The following is a 20,165-nucleotide window of genomic DNA, read 5'->3' on the forward strand; positions in this document are numbered from 1 at the left end:
AAATTATTTTTAATTGTTGGGATAATATATAGTGGGGTTACAGTTACATTCGTCAAGAAGCAGGTGCATTACAGCCCTACTCTTGATAGACAAATGATCAGATATGTTTTGATTCTCAGGCATGACTCATCTTCAAAGAACATCCTCTTTTTCTCATATAAATGAAGAATTGGAGGTTGAGTTTGTTCAACTATTTAATCACCAAATACTATCAGGTTCCTTCAGTGTGCTAATACTGCATTAGGTTCTGAGGATTCAATGAAAACTACTCTTTGTCTGCAGGGACTGGAAATTGTGTAGACAAACATTACCATATAAATCAAATATGCTATGACAGAGAGCTGGATGAGATTTGACCTCTTAATGTGATTATAATTGATAAAATGCTGCGAGTCATTCCCAGCTACTTGGCAGAACTTGAGGATGAAGCAGCTATGGATAATTTATATCAAAATGACCTAATACATAAAAGAATTTTTTTCCAGGACACAGTCTTTTTATATAATCCAAGCTATGTTTCAAACTGATGATTCCCCTGCCTTGGTCTTCATCATACTGGTATTATAGGTATTTACCAATATACTGTCTGATTAGAATTTTCTTTAAAGTAGGAAACTAAGAAAAGTTCATATTTATTGGTTGCCTGCTCTCTCTCTGTCTCTCTGTCTCTGTCTCTCTCTCTCTTTTTCTGTCTCATTCTTTCTCTCTTTCTTTCTTTTCTTCCCTTCCTCCCCCCCTCCCTTTCCACCCTTTCTTTGCTTCTTTCTCCTCCTCCTCTTCCTGCTCCTTTTCTTCTTTGTGCCAGCATTGGGGCTTGAACTCAGGGCTTGGGCACTGTCCCTGAGCTTTTTTGTTCAAAGCTAGCAGGATCACATCCTATAGAACTAACTTACTAATAGAAGAGGAACTTCTTTCCAAGAACAGTAACAAAGGCCCAGGTTCGAGCCCAAATCTATTAGGATGTGACACAAATATTGGATAAAAGAGGCTTACTTGGAGTTGGATGCATGGCTCAGGAGATCGAGCACCAGAAATGAGCAGATACCGAGTTTAAGTCCTGGTCTCAGATCAGAGCAGGAAAATCAGAGGTAAGGACAAATGAAAGATTCAGAAACTCAGAGGATATGTGGCTCTCCTTTAGACTGTTTCACATGGTTATGGCAGTGCCTAATCTATTCTTCATATGACATGCTAAAAGAGAGGAAGAAATTCTTGCCTGTGTCTTCTCTTGAGAGCAGAAAAACTATCCAAAAGTGACCACAGACAGGCCCTGTCTTTATATTTTGTAGGTCAGAGTATGTGATTATTTAGATTGTTTCAGGTTTATTCACATTTATTCCTTGGAGCTAGTTATATACCCAGGTATATTAGTTAGGCCATCCAGTAGCTAAATAAAACCAGAGTTCAATTACCCTGGAATAAGTAATAGACTTGGAAAATATTCTCTTTTTGGGGGGAGGGTGTTCCAAGACAGGAACTTGAACTTGGGTCCTGATGCTTTTGCTCATTTGCTAGCACTCTACCAATGGAGTCATGCCTCCAACCATAACATGATTATTGCGTAAATGCCTAACATATCTGCCAGTGTCCTACTGGATTAACTCAAGTCTTGTATTCATTCCTAAACCATTTGCAGTGACCACTCCTGGCTACATGTTTACCGGTGGAGCCATGGAAATGGTGACTGTGGTGGTAGGTAGACATATTAACTTCCAAACTGAGCGTAGAAGAGGCTGGGTCCCTGTTATTTTAGACCAGCTTTCACATCTAGATGAGACAGGAGAAATCTTTGACATGAGAGATCCTTGACTAACTTTTTTTGAACCTGGGTCTTCATGCATGCTAGGCAAGCACTCTACCACTAGGCCAAAACTCCCAGCCCCAGCATTTTGTTTTTTACCATAGTGACACTTGGCATCAAGAAACTTCATGTTATTTTTTGTTATTTTTTCCACTGTTTATTTATTCATGTATTGGTATATCTTTTGTGACAGTCTTTTGATGGAGTGTTTGATGTTTTCCGCTTCATATGCTCCTTTTGCTCATCGCATTAAGTCCTTACTTTTCCGATCGCATTGCCTGTATTCTCTCGCCCAAGATTGTTGATCTTCCTTCTCTGCCTTCTCTCTTCTGGAAACCTGCTATCTGATTTGGGTTGTGCATGTTCTGATCATAGATGTGCCCTCCCTCTGAGAGTCCAACTTCTGTTCTTTGCTCAAGGTCAAGCTCCTTTTTCCCATGGCTGCAGGCTGACATTCTTCTCTCTGCTTTCTGAACTCTCAATCCATGCTTACCTCATTAAGGCAATTTAGAATATAAATACTCCTCAAGTTTCATTGTTCATTGATTGTTTCCATGTACAAGCACTGTGCTGTCCCCTTAGTTCCAGCCTTGAACATCTAACAGGTGTTTCTGGCTCAGATATTTCTTTGAGCACCAAATAGTCACAGATCTGAACATGGATGTCTCAGAGGCATTTCAACAACAGCATACCAACCTGTTACCCACCTCTCTAACCACTCTGGGTCCTGCAATCCGAGTCAACTTCTAGAGTCACTTTGAAGATAACTTGCTATGTTAGATCTCCCACTTTCTTTCTTTCTTCTTTTCTTTTTTCTTTTTTTTAAAGATAGGATCTCATTCCTGTCTCTACTTCCCAGGTGCTGGAAATACAGGTGCTGTCCTTGAGTTCTTCAGCTCAAGGCTAGCCTTCTATCACTTTGAGCCACAGTGCCACTTCCAGTTTCCTGGTGGTTAATTGGATATGAGCGTCTCATGGACTTTTGTGCCCAGGCTGGCTTTGAACCGTGATCCTCAGATCTCAGCCTCCTGCATAGGTAGGATTACAGGCGTGAGCTACCAGTGCCAGGCTAAATCTATTGCTATCTCTCACTTAGACTATCGACGTGGCCTTCCAGCAGATCATCCTTGCTCCAGAGCCATGTCTTCCAATCACTCATCTCTACTCTTACCTGGGGCACATAGGTTATGCCACTCCTCTACTTAAAAGCCTTCAGTCATTCCCACTGAATGCCAGAAAAAAAAAATCAGACTTCTTAACATAGCTCTTGAAGTCATTGCTGCTCCAGTTCAAGTTAAGCCCTTTTCTTTCTGTGTTCTGTATTTTCAGACAATGAATGCTGACTGGAAGTCTTGGAAGTCAAATTGAGTTCCTGGTTGTCACATGACCAGTGCGCTCATTGCCTTCAGCTTGCTTGACCACATATTCCTTACCACGAAGTGCTGTTGTGTGACAGACCCTCGAAACACCAGGACCAACAAATGGTGTGCTGAAATCCCCAGAGCTGTGGGCCAAAAGAATCCTTTACTCTTTATAAGTTGATTATCTTACGCATTTGTCAACAATAGGAAGCTAACTAATCCATCTAGTAAGCCCATTAAAATCCCAGCTAATATTATTTACTTGGCTGTTTCTATACAGTATGTAATTTCCTGCTTTCCAAGAGTGCTTGCTATTCGTAGGCTAGTTATTACTGTTCAGTTGCCTACTGAGGAACAATAGCAGAGGTGTGCTAGTAATTTAGTAGGTAACAACCATAGTTTGTTTTAGGTTTCAGTATGTTCCTGAATTTCAAAATTACTTTTGGTTTTGATAATAGCGTCCTGTTTTACTGCATTCCATTTGTCATCATATGATGAATTCATGGGAGAAGGGTGAAAATTAATCTGATGGCATCAGTTTTCTTTGGCATTGCTCCCCTCACAACTTATAAAAATGGTATGCCTAAATTCAGCCTAGGACGTTGCGGTGACAGCAGGCACTACATTTTCTTCTCCTTGAGATTTGGACTTTCTGTATTCAGTCAATATTCTATGGTGTCTAAATACATTTTTTCCCCTACTGGTTGAACTTCAGGCAGGTTTATTCTTGTTATACTGAATGTGAACCTAATGATGCTTCCTTCTGCACTACATAATCAATAGCATTGATTTGAAATAGGAATTGGCCCAGTGTGGGCAGCTTGTACCCTATTAAACTTTTAGAGTTAACCTGAAGCAAGCAGCAAGGTCTCCTTAGACTACAATTTATTGGCGTTTTGCTGCATAGAGGGCTGACTCAGATTTTTAAGTTAATGTTAATTATGGAACGATGTCAGAGGGAGCAAGCTAAATATCTGTAACCCATTTTTTAAAAAGCAGGTCAAGTTCATTATCTGGAGGATAACTGATAATTTGGTTGAAAATAATAGAGCAAGTTTGACATGAAATTCAATAAAAAAGGGGTCAGGGCTATTTAAGTTTAAAATTCAGAGATAAATTCATTTAGCTTAAGGCTCTCTTATGTCTCTTATAGCCAAGTCTGAGAGAGCATTTAGAGTTTTGTTGCATGAGAGATTGTATTTGCCTCGTCAAAAGTTGTGTCAAATAATGAAAGAAACACAAGTCCTTGGGGTCTCTACCATAACAAGTGAGGTTTGCCCAGCAATTATAAAAGGAATATAAAAAGAGATTGAGTTCACCACATTGAAGGAAGAAGAACTGAGGTAAAGAAAACAACTAATGTGGCATTTTCTAGGATCAAAACGTAATGGTTAATCTTGATTGCTAACTTTATTGGGTTAAGAAATGTTAGGTTGCTGGTGATTCACATCTGTAATCCTAGCTACTCTGAAGACTGAGATCAGAGAATGGAGACTCAAAGATGTCCCAGGCAGAACAGTCTTTAAGACTCCCAGCTCCAAATAATCAGCAAAATTGTCAGAGTAAAGGTGTGGCTCTAACACTAGAGCATCATCTGTGAACAAGAACGTTGAGTGAGCATGTGAGGTCCTGAGTTCAAGTGAAAAGTAAGATGTGGGCTTTTGGAGGACGTAATCACTGGGGCTGTGTCCTTGGGGCTACACCTTGCCCTGATCCCTCCTTGCATGTTCTTCTCTCTGTTGGAAATGGCTTGGGATATTGGGATATTATGTAGGAATAAGAAGCCAGCCTGAAAGGAACTCAGCCTGGCAAAGTTTATTTCTGCAGAAAGATGTACTACTAACATGAAAACAAGTGCATAAGTGCTCTGGGAGAGGAGTCTGTCCAGGTTTTATTTCTAACTGTGTTACTCCCCTTCATTCCAATTGACTAGAACTTAGATTCACAATTTTGCATGACAGGATAGTTTAAAAGGAGTTAAATTTATTTGAGCACTCAACCAATACCAGAACACCTGGTCGAAGCAAGAACGTGTCAGAAAAACAATTCTTTCTCAGCTGGTACTCTACCACTTGAACTATAATCTCCGTCCCCTAGACAAACAACTCTTATAACAGGATGTGGCTTGACTAAAACAGCTTCTCTTCACATGGCAGCTACCATTAAAATGGTGGTGCTTATGTCAAGCAACCACTTTGACAGAAAACATCCACACTCCTACGTCTGCTTCCTGATGCCAGCAGATACAAAGCTGTTTTTTATCATGTTGTCCTGCTGCCGCTAGGCTCTGCTCGGGTGCATGGGGCCAAATGACCATGAATGGATCATTGTAAATCCATGAACGCACACAAGTCCTTCCTCCTTTAAGCTGTTCTGCCAGGAATTTTGGTTCACAGCATGGAAAATAATTGATTTCTACATCTCCAGAGAAGATTCCCATGCAAATGATGGTGTCGTGGAGAGCAGTGAGGTTGCAGGGCAAGGGGCATGTGGAAGGAGAGCTCACTTCATCCTGATCTTGCATAGGAACTCTGGAGCATATGTTGTAGTCAAGAATTGTCCTGACTCTGGCCAAGGAAGAGGAGGCTTTCATATTCCTATCTTCATCACATAAGAGCTGCAGAAGAAGGGAGCAGATTTGGGGGATAGGCATTTGCCAGTCGTGGGGCTTGAACTTTTGGCCGGGTTCTGTCCCTGAGCTCTACCGTTTGGAGCCACAGCACGACTTCCAGTTTTCAGGTAGTTAAGTGGAGATAAGAGTCTCACGGACTTTTGTGCCCAGGCTGGCTTTGGAACTGCGATCCTCAGATCTCAGCCTCCTGGGTAGCTAGGATTGTAGGCATGAGCTACCAGTGCCTGGAAAAACAGATTCTACTTCCTACCTCTATGAATTTAACTTACTGAGATCATGTAGTATTTGTCTCTTTGTGCCTGGCTTCCTTTATCTGGAGAAGGATTTCTTAACTTTATACTCCTAGTGCCTAACAACATGCCTGCATGTTATACATGCTTGCTAAATGCTGTTTGTATGAATACTCAATGGTGATACTGCCTAAACAGAAAATTAGGATATCTAGAATGGTAAAGCATTTATTCTCATTGCTGGATAGATTTAGGTAGAATCATGGACAGTCAATTTAGAACTTATTTTGCTGGCTATGTGAACCCAGTAAAATGACTTCAGTTTAGACAAGTTGCTAAGATGGGTTAACTCTGATCAGGAAGGAGACCTTTTTTTTTTTTTTTGCCAGTCCTGAGCTTGAGCTCAGGGCCTGAGCACTGTCCATGGACGTTCTCAAGGCCAGAGCTCTACCACTTGAGCCTTAGCACCACTTCTGGCTTTTTTCTATATATATGGTACTGAGGAATTGAACCTGGGTCTTCATGAATGCTAGGCAAGCACTCTACCACTAGGCCAAACTCCCAGCCCCTGATCAGGAGATCTTTTTATTTTTTACAGGGACACCACTGGGTTCTTAATTTTCTGTAAGTTTGCTAGAATTAGGCCTTTTTCATATCCATGTTCTATCTCTTCCAAGGACTTGGAAACCGGATGGTAGAGTTGCTGTGGATCAGAAAGCCACAACTATATCACATTGCTTTATGACAAGCCAGTGCTGTAAGAAAAAAAAAAAAACAAAAAACATTTCCCTTTCTCTTTCCTTTTACCCTTTGTGTCTTTGAACTTGTCGTTTTATGTGGGTGGTATTACAAGATCTTTCATTCTAAGCTTGCTGTGGCACATGGGAACTGAGAGTCTTTAAGTGTCTGGAAAGAAGCTGTGCCAATATTCAGAAATCCTATGGCCCCAGACAGCATACACAGAAGGAGAAAGTAGAGACTACTTGTGGTCACTGCTTGAGGGTCACAGCCTTACTCTTGAAGTGGTCGCTTTTCCATACCGAGGCACAAGGAGAGCTCCGTTCCAGAGGAATGGAAGTGTGGTCTGTGGTGCCATATTGGGCAGGTGATGTGCAAATGCCTAGAAAAGAACCAATGTCTTCCCCAACTTCTAGCTACTTACCCTCCAACAGAGATATTAGGATGGAAAGATACAGAGCCTAGAAGTTGCTATTAATGTTGTATAACTAATTAGTGATTAATGGAACTTTGAAAGGACAAGGAGTTCTGTAACAAGATGACATTTTACATTAAAAATGATCCTGGGCTAGGGAAATGTACTAGACATGCCATTTATATAAGGAAAGAACACCCCTGTCTTCCTCACACAGCCTCTGCTGCTTTTAGAAAATAGCTGGGCTTTCTTTGATGGACAGATGATGGATTCATATTCTATCTGTAATGCCATCATCAAAAATCAGATCTCTCTCTTGTTCCAGCTGAAAAAGAATAGCTTCACTCTGTGGTGATCTGATCATCCTTTACATAGACTCTGATCACCATCAACTCATTTCAGAATATAATCTGTTCTCTTTGTCTCTCAGCTTGAGATCGTCCCCTGCTCGGAAAACACTGTACTTTTATACATAAATATATATATATATATATATTTTTGCTAGTCTTGGGCCTTGAACTCAAGGCCTGAGCACTGTTCTTGGGCTTTCTCAAGGCTAGAGCTCTATCACTTGAGCCATAGCACCACTTCTAGCTTTTTTCTATGTATGTGGTACCGAGGAATCAAACCCCAGTCGTCATGCATGCTAGGCAAGAATTCTACTACTAGGCCAAACTCCCAGCCCCTACTTTTATAAATTTATAAAATATAATAATATCACCAGTACCTGTGGCTCATGCCTGTAATCCTAGGTACTCAGGAGGTTGAGAACTGAGAAATGTAGCTTGATGCTAACTGGGCTTGGGAAGTCTGTGAGACTCCCATCTACACACACACACACACACACACACACACACACACACACACACACACATTCACTCACTCACAAATGCATGGCAGAAGTGGAACTATGGGTCCAGTAGTTTGGTAACAAACCTCAGGAACAGTGCGTAGGCCGTACTTCAAACCACAGGACTGGCACAAAAAATGAATAAAATATAAATATTAATTCTATAAAATTAAACAGCAAAAAGTTCTTCTAGGTGTACCCAAATTCCTTCCAGGAAAGCCTTACATTGTATTTTATTCCAGTGGGAACAGTTTGAACCAGAATTCCTTATCTATTACTTTGTGATATAGGATCAAAGTCATATGTCTTTCATTTTAGTTCTAAATACATTTTGAATTGATCATCCATGTATATAATAATCATAAAAGATATGAAATGACAGATTGGAAACTAATCACATATCTTTTTATACTTGCCTGGAATTATCTCATTATCAGTTTATCCTTCCAGAATTATTCAGTACATGACAAGAACATATGTAAAGGGTTTGTGTTCCTATTTAATTTATTTATTGTGCAGCGTCAGGGCTTGATCTCTCACTTGGCCTTTGTGCTCAAAGCTGGTGCATTACTACTTGAACCACACTTCTACTTCAGACTTTTTGCTGGTCAATTGGAGGTATGAGTTTCATGGACTTTCCAGCCGATGGTTGTTTTCAACTGTGATCCTCAGATCTCAGCCTCTTAAGTAGCTAGCATTACTAGCAGGCAGCATCTGGCTAAGTGTATTTCTAATCTGAAGAATAATGCTTATTTCTCCTTCATTTGGGGATGATGTAGGCACCATTGAAGCTTATAACACTTTCCTTCCTTTTAGGCTACTGAAGTAGAATTACCCTTCTGACCCTTTGTAATTAGATGACTATATGACATCCTTAAACCAGTTCAGTGGAATGAGAAGAGGCATGTGTCATTTCTGGGTTGAAGGAGTTAAGAGAAGGTACTTGATTCTCTTTTTCTCCCCTTCCTTCCACATTATGATTATGATGCCTACTGCCGGGCACAGTGTATCTGCAGTCTCTTCCCATTGTAAGCAAGCTACCGTGAATAGCCCTGTAAACAGGTTTTCTTATGCCTTCATCCTTTTACTTCTTTAAAAAGATGTTTTTGGACTGTTTTTTTGCAGCAGTTTTCTCTAGCAACATAGCTCTTCTTCTTCTTCTTCTTCTTCTTCTTCTTCTTCTTCTTCTTCTTCTTCTTCTTCTTCTCCTTCTCCTTCTCCCTTCTCCCTTCTCCCTTCTCCCTTCTTCTTCTTCTTCTTCTTCTTCTTCTTCTTCTTCTTCTTCTTCTTCTTCTTCTTCTTCTTCTTCTTCTTCCTTCTTCTTCTTCTTCTTCTTCTTCTTCTTCTTCTTCTTCTTCTTCTTCTTCTTCTTCTTCTTCTTCTTCTTCTTCTTCTTCTTCGACTATAACCTCAGGCCACTACATCTCCTGGGCTCACCAACAGGTTGCTTCTGCCCACATGATGTGATAATTGACTTCCTGTATGTCTCCCTAGCTCCCCCTTGGTACTATATCTGATCCACAGAACTTGGTTCTCAATCAGGAATATTGGCTTTGCCCACCAGTAGGTGCCATCTACTTTGCAGAGTCTCTACTTTGCTGCTTGCTGAGATTGTGATCATGAGCATTCTCTCACAGCAGCTTTCTGTGCCCTGTTTGTCCAGGCATCTGTCATTTCCTCCTCATAGTTTGTATGCTAGAGCTTACACATGTCTCCTAGTTTCATACAGGATGTGGTTTGATTTGTGTTTCCTGTAGTGTTTTGTTTGGTGTGACTTCTAAGAGAAGGTGTCAGTGATGGCTTTGTGATGTCATTGCAAAAACCAGGAGTTTCCTCTAACTTGAAAACATTCTACCTTTTTGATTGCAATGGATTATTTTTAAATGCCTCCTAAAGCTTAAAGAGTTCACAGGACTTTAGTGCCGGAGATGGCTTTGAACCTGGATCCTCAGATCTTAGCCTCTTGAGTGGCTAGGATTACAGGCGTGAGCCACCAGGCCCACTTCTTTCTTTCTTTCTTCTTGCCTCACTTTTTTCTTTCTTTCTTTTTTTTTTTTTGTCGGTTGTGGGGTTTAAACTCAGCCTGGGCACTGTCCCTAAGCTCTTTAGCGCACGACTAGTGCACTATCACTTTGGCCACAACACCACTTCTGGTTTTCTGGTGGTTAACTGGAGATAAGAGTCTCACAGATTTTCCTGCCCAGGCTGATCACAGTTCACAAGTCCCCAGTAGCTAGGATTACAGATGTGAGCCACTGGCACCCGGCTTTGCCTCAATTTCTTATGCACCACCATTCCTGACTTTTATTTTGTTTTATAATTAATTGTTATTACTTTCACTGTACATATTTATGGGGCACAATGTGATAATTTAATATATATATGCATAATGTAGAGTGATTGAGTCTCTGTCTTCTAAACAATTGAAAAATTTAAATTAAAATGTAACAATTGAAAAAAAATGTAACAATTGAACTTATATAGGCTATTGTGTGATGATAGTTCAATAAATGTGTATAATGTATACTGATCAGATAAGAGTAATTAACATCTCCATTGCTTTGTGTTTGGAGCCTTTGAAGTATTTTCTCTTAGTCATAACATATAGGTTATTGTGAATCATAGCTCTTCTACTATGTTACAGAATAGTAAAAGAAAAACTGGGTAACTCGATGTTTGTTTTTTGTTTTTTGTTGTTATTGTTGTTTTGAGAAGCTATGGTTCAACCAACCATATGCAGAGACAATTTAATATAGTTTTCTGAATAACTAGGATTACAGACCTGAGCTACTGGGCCTTGGCCTGTAAAGTTCTTTAGTAAAGAACTTACCACCTGAAATCTGAAGCTTTCTCACCCATCTACCATCTCGTGACCAGAGAAACATCCCATGATGTACTCTAATGCTTATTAGAAGCCGCCTGGTCCATCAAGCATCACAGCCACAAAATCCACTTTCCATGCACACATTATTTGCATTTTCTTTCCCTTTCTGCCTTTGTCTCTCCCTCTGCCCTCTATCCCTCCATCCCTAGATATCCTTCCTTCCCTTTTCCGTCCTTCCCTTCTCTTTGGAATACTAAGGTTTAAAATGTGATATTGTCAGTCCTGCACAGCTTAGATGGGATTGCAGGCATGAGCCACCACACCTGGCAACATATCCCTGTATTTTCAAATGCCTTTCCACTTCCCTCCTCCAATCCTGTCTTGAAAGCAGCTGCTTAGCTTTTATCACATATGCAGATGCATTTATTAAAAAGTTAATTATACGCTGATCTTTCTTAAGTGTTGGATTTGAAATTCTCTGCAGAGTCCTATTCTGCAAGAACAAATGAGCCCAAAGCCCCATTTGTTTTCCAGCTGTGACATGGAATCTTCAGTCACAGCATGTGAGGTCGTTGTCTTGGAAGCTGAAACAAGCCCCTACTGTGAGAGCAGGAAAGATGCTGCTTCTACCACAGCAGAGTCTTTGATGGGAAATACAAGGACAAATTAATTGAACAATTGTTTCAGCAACTGGTGGAGTTTTACATTTTCTCAACATGGCAATCGATTTCCACACAAACATCACATACTATGTTTCTTGCATGTGGAGCAACACATAGCCATTAGAGTGTAGGAGCAATTGTGTGAAGAGCCTAAAAAAAGAATGAAAAGAAAAAGATGCAACCTAAATTCAGATTGCAAATTCAGTTCATCTTCTCTCTAGAACTTTGTTGAAATGGATGACTGATCCAGCCCACTTTTGCTCTATCAACCATGCATGCTTTTGGGATGTCTCACTTGCAGCTGGATCACAAAGACGAGCCATGGCTGTCTAAACCTAGGCAAAATTGGTTAAAGTCAATACATTTTTAGTAAAGGAACGTCACATGTTGTGATTCCCTCAGTGCTTATCAATGCCAAATTGAGCAATTGAAAACCCCAGCCCCTTTCCTTCCAGGCCTAGTGGTAACCACTTTGTAAACTATTGCTACTCAAGAGGCTGAGACAGAAGGATCTCTGGAACCCACAAGTCTTAAGATCACCCAAGCCCTAGACTATGTCTAAACAGGATTTTTTGTTTTCTTTTTTCCAATGATTGGAAACTAGAGGTGCAAGTAGATTTTAGGATAAGACACTGAACTAAATAATCAGTAGAGGACAAGCCTCTGAAAAAAATCTCAACATTCCTATGGGTCCTGAGTCCTAGATAGACTGGAATTGGTGATCCTTCTGAAGAAAGATCCTGAGGAAGGAAGTTACCTTGCTGTAGTTTGGGCCTTAAGAAGGCACCAAAGACCCATGGATTAAAGGCATAGTCACCTGTCTATAGATCTATTAAGAGATGGTAGAATATTTGGGGGGGCTAAGTAGGAAGTTAGGAATATACCCTGGAAAGGGATATTGGAATCTTGGCCTCTTCCTTTCCTTTCGTTCTTCTGCCACATGCTTCCACTGTGATGGATGTACCACTGTAGACACAAAGCAACACGCACAAGTGACTGTGGATAGAAAACTCTGAAGTTGTGTGCCAAAAGAAGCTTTACTTTCTTTTAAAGTTGATTTATCCCAGGTATTTGGTACAGCAAGAGAAAACAAACTACCATCTGCCCAAGAAGAATTTCCAATTTTCTCCTTCATTCATGAGGAAGAGACAGATGCAGAGTGATCACCTAGGGAGTTGGGTATTTCCTATGGCAATTTCCTAGTTGTTATTCTAGATCACTATTACATTTATTCCCCATCAACTCTGTGGTAAGATTGCCTGTAGACCTGTTAGTTATTCCCAAAAGAGCTGCAGAAGAGACAAGGTTAATATTTGACATATTGAGAATATCCATTAACTAGAGAATGTGGGAAAATTGAAATTGACACAGTTTTATTTTCCCCACAAAATGGAACAGATGGAGGTGTGGGGCTGGGCTAGCTTTGAACCTCAATCCTCAGATCTCAGCCTCCTGTGTAGTTAGGATTACAGGTGTGAGCCACCAGCACCTGGAGAAAACTGTTTTAAATGTTTTAGGAAGAAGGAAAGATACAAGGGAGAGGGGATGATATTAAAATGTATCATTTACATATGTAGAATGATGCCATAATGAACTATTATAATGTCATAATGACGTCAAATGAAATATCATAGTGACCCTCACACTTGCATCAATAACATGTAATAAATAAAGAGCTCAGAAATGGCTTTGATTTCTCTGTGCTTTGGGTTCCTGTTCAATGAAGGCTTTTATCCTTGCTTTTATGTCTCTACAAGTGTCTAATGCTGTTTAGGAGAAAACGAATATGTTAACAAGAAGCTTTCACGGAGTAAAAGCTTTATAAACTCTAAAAATAAATTTTGAAGTACTTAGCTTTAAACATTTCTTTGAGGTGACGGTTTCTTTTTGAGTGCTTATTCCTGAACACATGGCTTTCTTAGGCCTTTCTTTTTAGCCTCCTGTAAAGATACTAACACTTGTTCTCCCACTCTTCTACATCTTTCTCTTGACCAATATCCTCACACCTCAAAAACATCTATAATGAACAACTTTGTGGTTGGTAAGTCCAGTGAGCTACACTCATTCTTTTCAAGCCCTGTTCCTTTATGTAACCACATCTGTCTCTTGGAATGTATAATTTTATTGCTTGCATGCCACATGGGCCTGTTCTTGTACTATTCCTTTTAGAGGAGTTGGCAGGCTACGTATTGCATATTGTGAAAAGAGAGTTCCTACATTGTCATTCCTTGTTTAAGGCACAAAAGCTACCAGAACAGAAAGGCCAGAGGGAGCACCAGGCAGCTTGGGAGCCAGGACAGGCATTGGGGAACAATCATAGACCTTCCGAAAGTCCTCAAATGAGAACATGGAGCTCTCCAATCAGAGCTGTAGACATTTTAGATTAGACTTTACGCTTGGACAAATGATATGTTCTCCGTCCCATTTTGATTAATAATAAATATTTGTTGCATTTAGAATACATTTTTCTCTTATGATCTTAACATATATTTATGATTTCTTCCCTCTAGGAGAAGACAATTGAGTTGTAAGACAACCCCAAATCATGTAAGCCAGGAAGGGGAAAAAAATCAGAGCTGGAATTCAGGTTTTCTGGTTCTAAATTCTGATTTCTTACTGTACAGATAATCTTTCTCAATACTAAAATGATTTTAAAGTAAACTGACATCTTAGTTCATGTTCAATTACTCTCCTCCCTGCTCCCCCCAAACCAGGGTTTGAGCTCAGGGACCTTGGCTTGCTTCCTTGGCTAGTGCCTCTCTAGCCTCCTCTTTTGCTGGTTATTTTGGAGATAGTGTCCAGGATGCTTTTTGCCCAGGATAGTTTCCAAGTATGAGCCTCCAAGTCTCAGTCTGCTAGGTAGCTGGGATTACAGATATGAGCCGCCACCACTTCCTTCACCATTTCCAGTTTCTAAGAATAGTTAACAAATATCGTTTATCTATTTGTTATGCGTTTTGACACATGGCATGTGTCAGACATTATGCTTTCCTGATTTATATTGCTCAGTTCCCATATAAACCCTAAGAGTTATACACCATATTTACAACTATTTTAAAATGAGGAGATTAAAAATAAAAGATCAAAGTCACATGGCTTATACGGGAAAATCTTGGGTCCCTAGCATTCCCTTCTGCCTCAGAGGCTCAGCTCCTTCCTAGCTGAGGCTTTATGAAGATCTGGTTTCACCTTGATGACTTTGACAGTGGATTTTGAACCCCATAAGTGAGAACTTGGAGGCAGAAGGCCCATAGGTGCCTGGAACACAGTAATGGATCTTGAAGACTGGGCAGGCAGGACTCTTGGCTCTGTAACCTGATATGCTGATACAGGAAAGTGTGCAGCTTTGAGGCATAGCCCTGGGGTTTGGAATCACTTTCCACTTTTATGGCAGCTCCTTTTAAAGGCAATTAGAAGACTGAAAGGCTTCCTTAGGAGACCCTTAGCTCCTGAGCTGATTGTACAACATCAAGGGCAAGCTGTAGTGCCTGAAAATAATTAAACACTTTGGCTTGTTTTTCCTTCCCTTTTTTTTTCTTTTTTTTTAAATAATTTTTTATTGTGATTAATAGAAGGGTTACATTATATTCACCAGATAGAAGGAGCATAACTTCACAAACATTAATACCCTTTCTCATGACATGGTCTTTCAAAGGACAAGAATCACATTTCTATGTTCAATTTCTTAAAATCTTTATTTAATCTTATCATTATAAAGGTGAGTACACAGAGGTTACAGTTACGTAAGTCAGGTCATGAGCACATTTTGAGGTTTTTTTCATGCAGTGGTAGTATTTGGAAAAATAAGAGCAATTTTATTTTTTTTTAGAATTAAAAATTTTATTGTCTTGTTTTGGATTATACAATGAATAGGTGAGATTATAAAAACAAATCAAGGCCTGGGAGTCTGGCCTAGCGGTAGACTGCTTGCCTAGCACGCAAGAAGACCAGGGTTCAGTTCCTTGGTACCACATACATAGAAAAAGCCCCAAGTGGTGCTGAGGCTCAAGTGGTAGAGCTCTTGCCTTGAGAAAACCCAAGGACAGTGCTCAGGCCCTGAGTTCAAGGCCCATCACTGGCAAAAACAACAACAGCAGCAGCAGCAGCAGCAACAACAATAACAAAATAAAACTAAGACCTTAAATTGCTTCTGTTGCTCCAAATTTGGTTTAATTACTTTACAGCAAGAAAGAACCTCAGCAGTTTGAGGTTTCTCTTTGTCTCTCAGCAACGATCCTTGTTTGTGTACCTAGGAAAAACATTATTTGCTCTGCTGTGTTTTTAAAGTATGATGATAAAGGTGATATACAGATGTGTTACAGGTACATAATCAGGTAATGATATACCGTGTTTTGTTCAACTTCAATACATTGAGAAAGTGAAAATTCCATGAGTTTGGTGAACCTGGCCTTTACTATTGTGGATTCTCAATATCAGTGGGTGCTGTACCTGTGTGATCAAAATTGGTGTTGCAGTTAGTTTTTTTGGTGGATAAAAGAAGGCGGGAGAAAGACCGCTTTAGAAAAAGATGGATGTTGCCAGGCATGGTGGCTCATGCCTGTAATCTTAGCTACTCAGGAGGCTGAGATTTGAGAATCAAGGTTCAAAGCCAGCCCAGGTGCAAAAGGATTTGAGACTCTTATCTCCAATTAACCTCTAGAAAACGGGGAGTGAGGCTTGGCTACAGGGTAGGGTGGTAGCCTTGAGCTGACGAGCTCAGGGACAGCACCCAGGCTGAGTACAAGCCCCATGACCCCCTCCCCCAAGAAAGAAAAGAAAAGAAAATGATGGGTGTAGCATGTGACATCACACCCATCTACTACTCACCCATCTACTACCCACCTAGCTACTCAGGAGGCTGAAATAAGAGGATCATGGTTCGAAGCCAAACTAGGCAAAAAAGTCCCCCAAGACTATATTTCTAGTTAATCACAAAATGTAAGGCTGGAGGTATAACTCAGGTGGTGGAGCGCCATCCATGAGCAGGAAAGCAAGAGTATAAACCCTGAGTTCAAACTCTGCTACTGGTGCTTCCTCCCGCCAAATGATGAATTTCTATATTGAGGGTCACTGCGATCTTTGTACAAGCTTGGATGCTTTTGACTATAAAAGGGGACACTGTGCCTGTTCTATACTTTGGACAACTGTCCAGAAAGTAGGTCATATTTTCTAGAAATGAAATGTCAAGTATTGTCAATTTATCACTCCTTTCCTGTTGCTCCTCTCCGGGGCAGCAACACAGGAACGGGGAGGGACACACAGGGCCAGCCTGTAGTCCCCCGGGGGCCGAGCGAGATGGTAAGTGTCGAAGACCCAGCCCTCCCCCAATCACCGGGGAAGAAAGAACCACGCTGAGTCAGAAACAGTGTTAACCATGGAAGCGCATCAGATCTCTCTGCTGATCTCTGCTGATCTCTGGTTCTCTCTGATGCTCTCCTCTTTTATTGCGTCAGACAATTAGTTACATACTGTTAGGGTAGGAGAAGGTGGGCACCGGGAAGCTAGCCAATAGGAAGAGGGCCCCTGTGCTACCACTAAGGGTCTGGGTGGGCTTTCAGGTAGTGGGCAGGACAGGTGCAGGAAAGCGCGCGAGACTTGAGCTGCTGCGAGACCCGCGAAACTGCGGGGGGTTCAATCGAGTCACGTACACAGCCTTAAGAGAGGTATGCAAAAGACCAAATGCCTGGACAAAGCCCTTTAATTGCAGCTGAGCCAGAATCAGGCCTCAGAGATGGAGGCTAGGCCCCAACACTTTCCCTCACTTTGTTCAGAGTGAGCAATCGTCAAGATGTAGAAGCACCTTTTGCTGTGTTACTTCTCTGACATTATCCCCAGCCTGCCCTGGCCCAGGCAGATTATTTCCTCGCTTTGTATGGCAGGGAAATCCCAGTCACCTGACCATGCACCTAACCAGGAGATCCAGTTGGTAACACCCTGTACTGGCTTCACCACGTCATAAATCACAGGGTCCACCCTCATATCTGCTCCATTCCTGCCGTGCAAACTTTGGTTCTAGCTTGAGTTTCATTTCTCTATTCTGTGGGATAGAAATGACAATGATGATACCTATTTAATTCATCTTTGGAGTTTATTCTGTGGATCAATGAATAGAAGCCCTGGTGAATAGCAGTACAGCATGATATCAATGTTGACTTGTAATTAAGTATTGCTTTTAAAGGGAAATATCGGAACTTTCTTTCTCCTCTCTCTCTCTCTCTCTCTCTCTCTCTCTCTCTCTCTCTCTCTCTCTCTCTCTCTCTCTCTCTCTCTCTCTCTCTCTCTCTCTCTCTCTCTCTCTCTTTCTCTCTCGCTCTCTTTCTTTCTTTCTTCCTCCCTCCCTCCCTCCCTCCCTTCCTTCCTTCCTTCCTTCCTTCCTTCCTTCCTTCCTTCCTTCCTTCCTTTTCCTTCCTTTCTCTTTCTTCTTTCTTTCTTTCTTTCTTTCTTTCTTTCTTTCTTTCTTTTCTTTTCTTTTCTTTTCTTTCTTCTTTTGCCAGTCCTGGGGCTTGAACTCAGGACCTGAGCACTGTCCCTGAGCTTTTTTTCCCTCAAGACTAGCACTCTACCATTTGAGCCACAGCACCACTTCTGGCCTTTTCTGGTTATGTGGTACTGAGGAACTGAACCCAGGGCTTTATGCATGCTAGGCAAACACTCTACCTCTAAGCCATTTTCCCAGCCCTGTGAAGTTTCTTTAAAGTACACCTTTTCCTTCACAGGAAAAAAGAATTAGTGCCAGGCATGGTACCTTATGCCTGTAATTCCAGTTATTCAGGAAGCAGAAGTCAGAAGGATTTAAGTTTAAGGCAACACAGGCAAAAAAAATTTAAAGCAAATCCTACTTTAAGCAAATGGTATAAAAAACTGGTAATGTGAAGACAGTTGAGTAAAGGGGCTTTTCAAAGTTGTGGGAAACAAAAAAGGGGTTGTGTAGTGCTCTGAACCTGTTATCCCATCATGAGCCTGTCATCCCAACCATGTAGAGAAGCACAAACAGGATTACAGTCCTGGCTGACACAGGCAAAAATTTGAGAACTACACAAAAAATAGCTAAAGAAAAATGGTTGGGGTGTGTGGCTGAAGTGGTAGATTTGCCTGCCTAGCAAGTGTAAGACCCTGAGTTCATATTCCAATACTATTCAAAAAGAAAGCATGAAAGAACAAGAGAGGAGAATCATATTTGTTTCTCTAGATGGCTGATTAAATACAGAGACTACTCAATCTAAATGAATGTGAATCAGTCCCTTTAAAATCATCTATTCCTGCATCTTGGCTACTGGGTTTCGGTGGATTATTTTTCTCCACATAGTAAGCTAGGGTGGGGTGGGGTATGTGAACTCTGCTTTCTTAAGTATCTGCACTTTGGATAAAAGATTGCTGGTAAGCAGTGTGGACCACTTGAGTGGCTGTGAGGCAAGAGTGAGGATGCTGACTGTACAGAAGAAGCTGGGAGGATTCAGGGGACAGGCTCAGGAGTGACAGACTGTGAGTCTGCCAAGAACCAGCACGGGGAGCTCCTTCCCTCACACTGCTAAAAATACTGCCAGGAAAGTAATTTCTCTGGTCCTATTTTAGAAATCAGAGACAGATCCACCTTATTCATGCAAGGATCCTGGTCAGTCTTCTGGTTTGGGATTTGAATTTCAAGAGCGAGTTTTGTCATGGAGGGAGGGCAATCAAATTAATCTGTAGAGTTCCAGAATTGGAAATACTATTTTAAAGAAGATATGTGTTGGTTATGATTTAGGTAATTACTAGTAACATTTTGAAAGTCTTTATTAGAGAGGTTATCAAGATGGTGCAACGACAACTTCCTTGTAGCTATTTATATGGAAGCCATGATGATATATACATATATGCTTAAGGTAATTTAAGAAAGGATATATTTCTTCCCTCTTTTTCTTGATTTTCCCTTCTCTTCTTTCCATATCTCCTGAAAATATCTTTATTTTTATGTTTTCCTCTCTCCTTTCCTCCTTCTCAGCAACTCCCTTCCACCTCCCTTCAACCTAGCCTGGTCCTGGTCTCCTGGTCCTGATCTCCCCCCTCTCTGTGGCTAATAGTTGGTAATGTTCTTTTGTGTCTTTGCTTCAACCCTTCCTTGGGCATTTTTACAAGTAGTTTTTGGGTAGCTATTATTGAAAACACTACAGCAAGCCCTTAGAGCGGACTGGGGAAAGATGCAAAGAAAATTAACATGTGATTCTGACTCTCAAAGAATACTATTATGGGACTGAGAGTTTGGCCTAGTGGTAGATTGCTTGCCTAGAATGCACAAAGACCCAGGTTTGATTCCTTGGTACCACATACAGAGAAAAAGCACGAAGAGGTGCTGTGGCTCAAGTGGTAGGGCTCTAACCTTGAGAAAGCCCAAGGACTGTGCTCAGGCCCTGAGTTCAAGCCCCAGGACTGGCACACATGCACACACACACACACACACACACACACACACACACACACACACACACGATACTGTTGTGTATGGGAAGACCTTGGCCTAAAACCAAAACAAGGAAATGCACCCAGGCTGGAAAATGCACTGGGCTGGGGGAGCCTTGTGTGTGGAAACACGATAGCGTATCCAATGCCAACATCTCAAATCATTTCATCAAATGATCAATACACTGTAAGGCCAATTAGCTGAAAAATCAATTG

General features: G+C 41.0%; 1 protein-coding gene across 1 annotated transcript in view; it reads right to left on the bottom strand.

Annotated features, from left to right (window-relative positions):
- Stau2 (staufen double-stranded RNA binding protein 2) overlaps positions 1–20,165 on the bottom strand; it is a 616,065-nt gene that overhangs the window by 485,363 nt on the left and 110,537 nt on the right. The gene's annotated exons all lie outside the window — the stretch shown is intronic.

The sequence above is a fragment of the Megascapheus bottae genome, chromosome 9, assembly GCF_031878675.1.
Source record: "Megascapheus bottae isolate mThoBot1 chromosome 9, mThoBot2.hap1, whole genome shotgun sequence".
Lineage (NCBI taxonomy): Eukaryota > Metazoa > Chordata > Mammalia > Rodentia > Geomyidae > Megascapheus > Megascapheus bottae.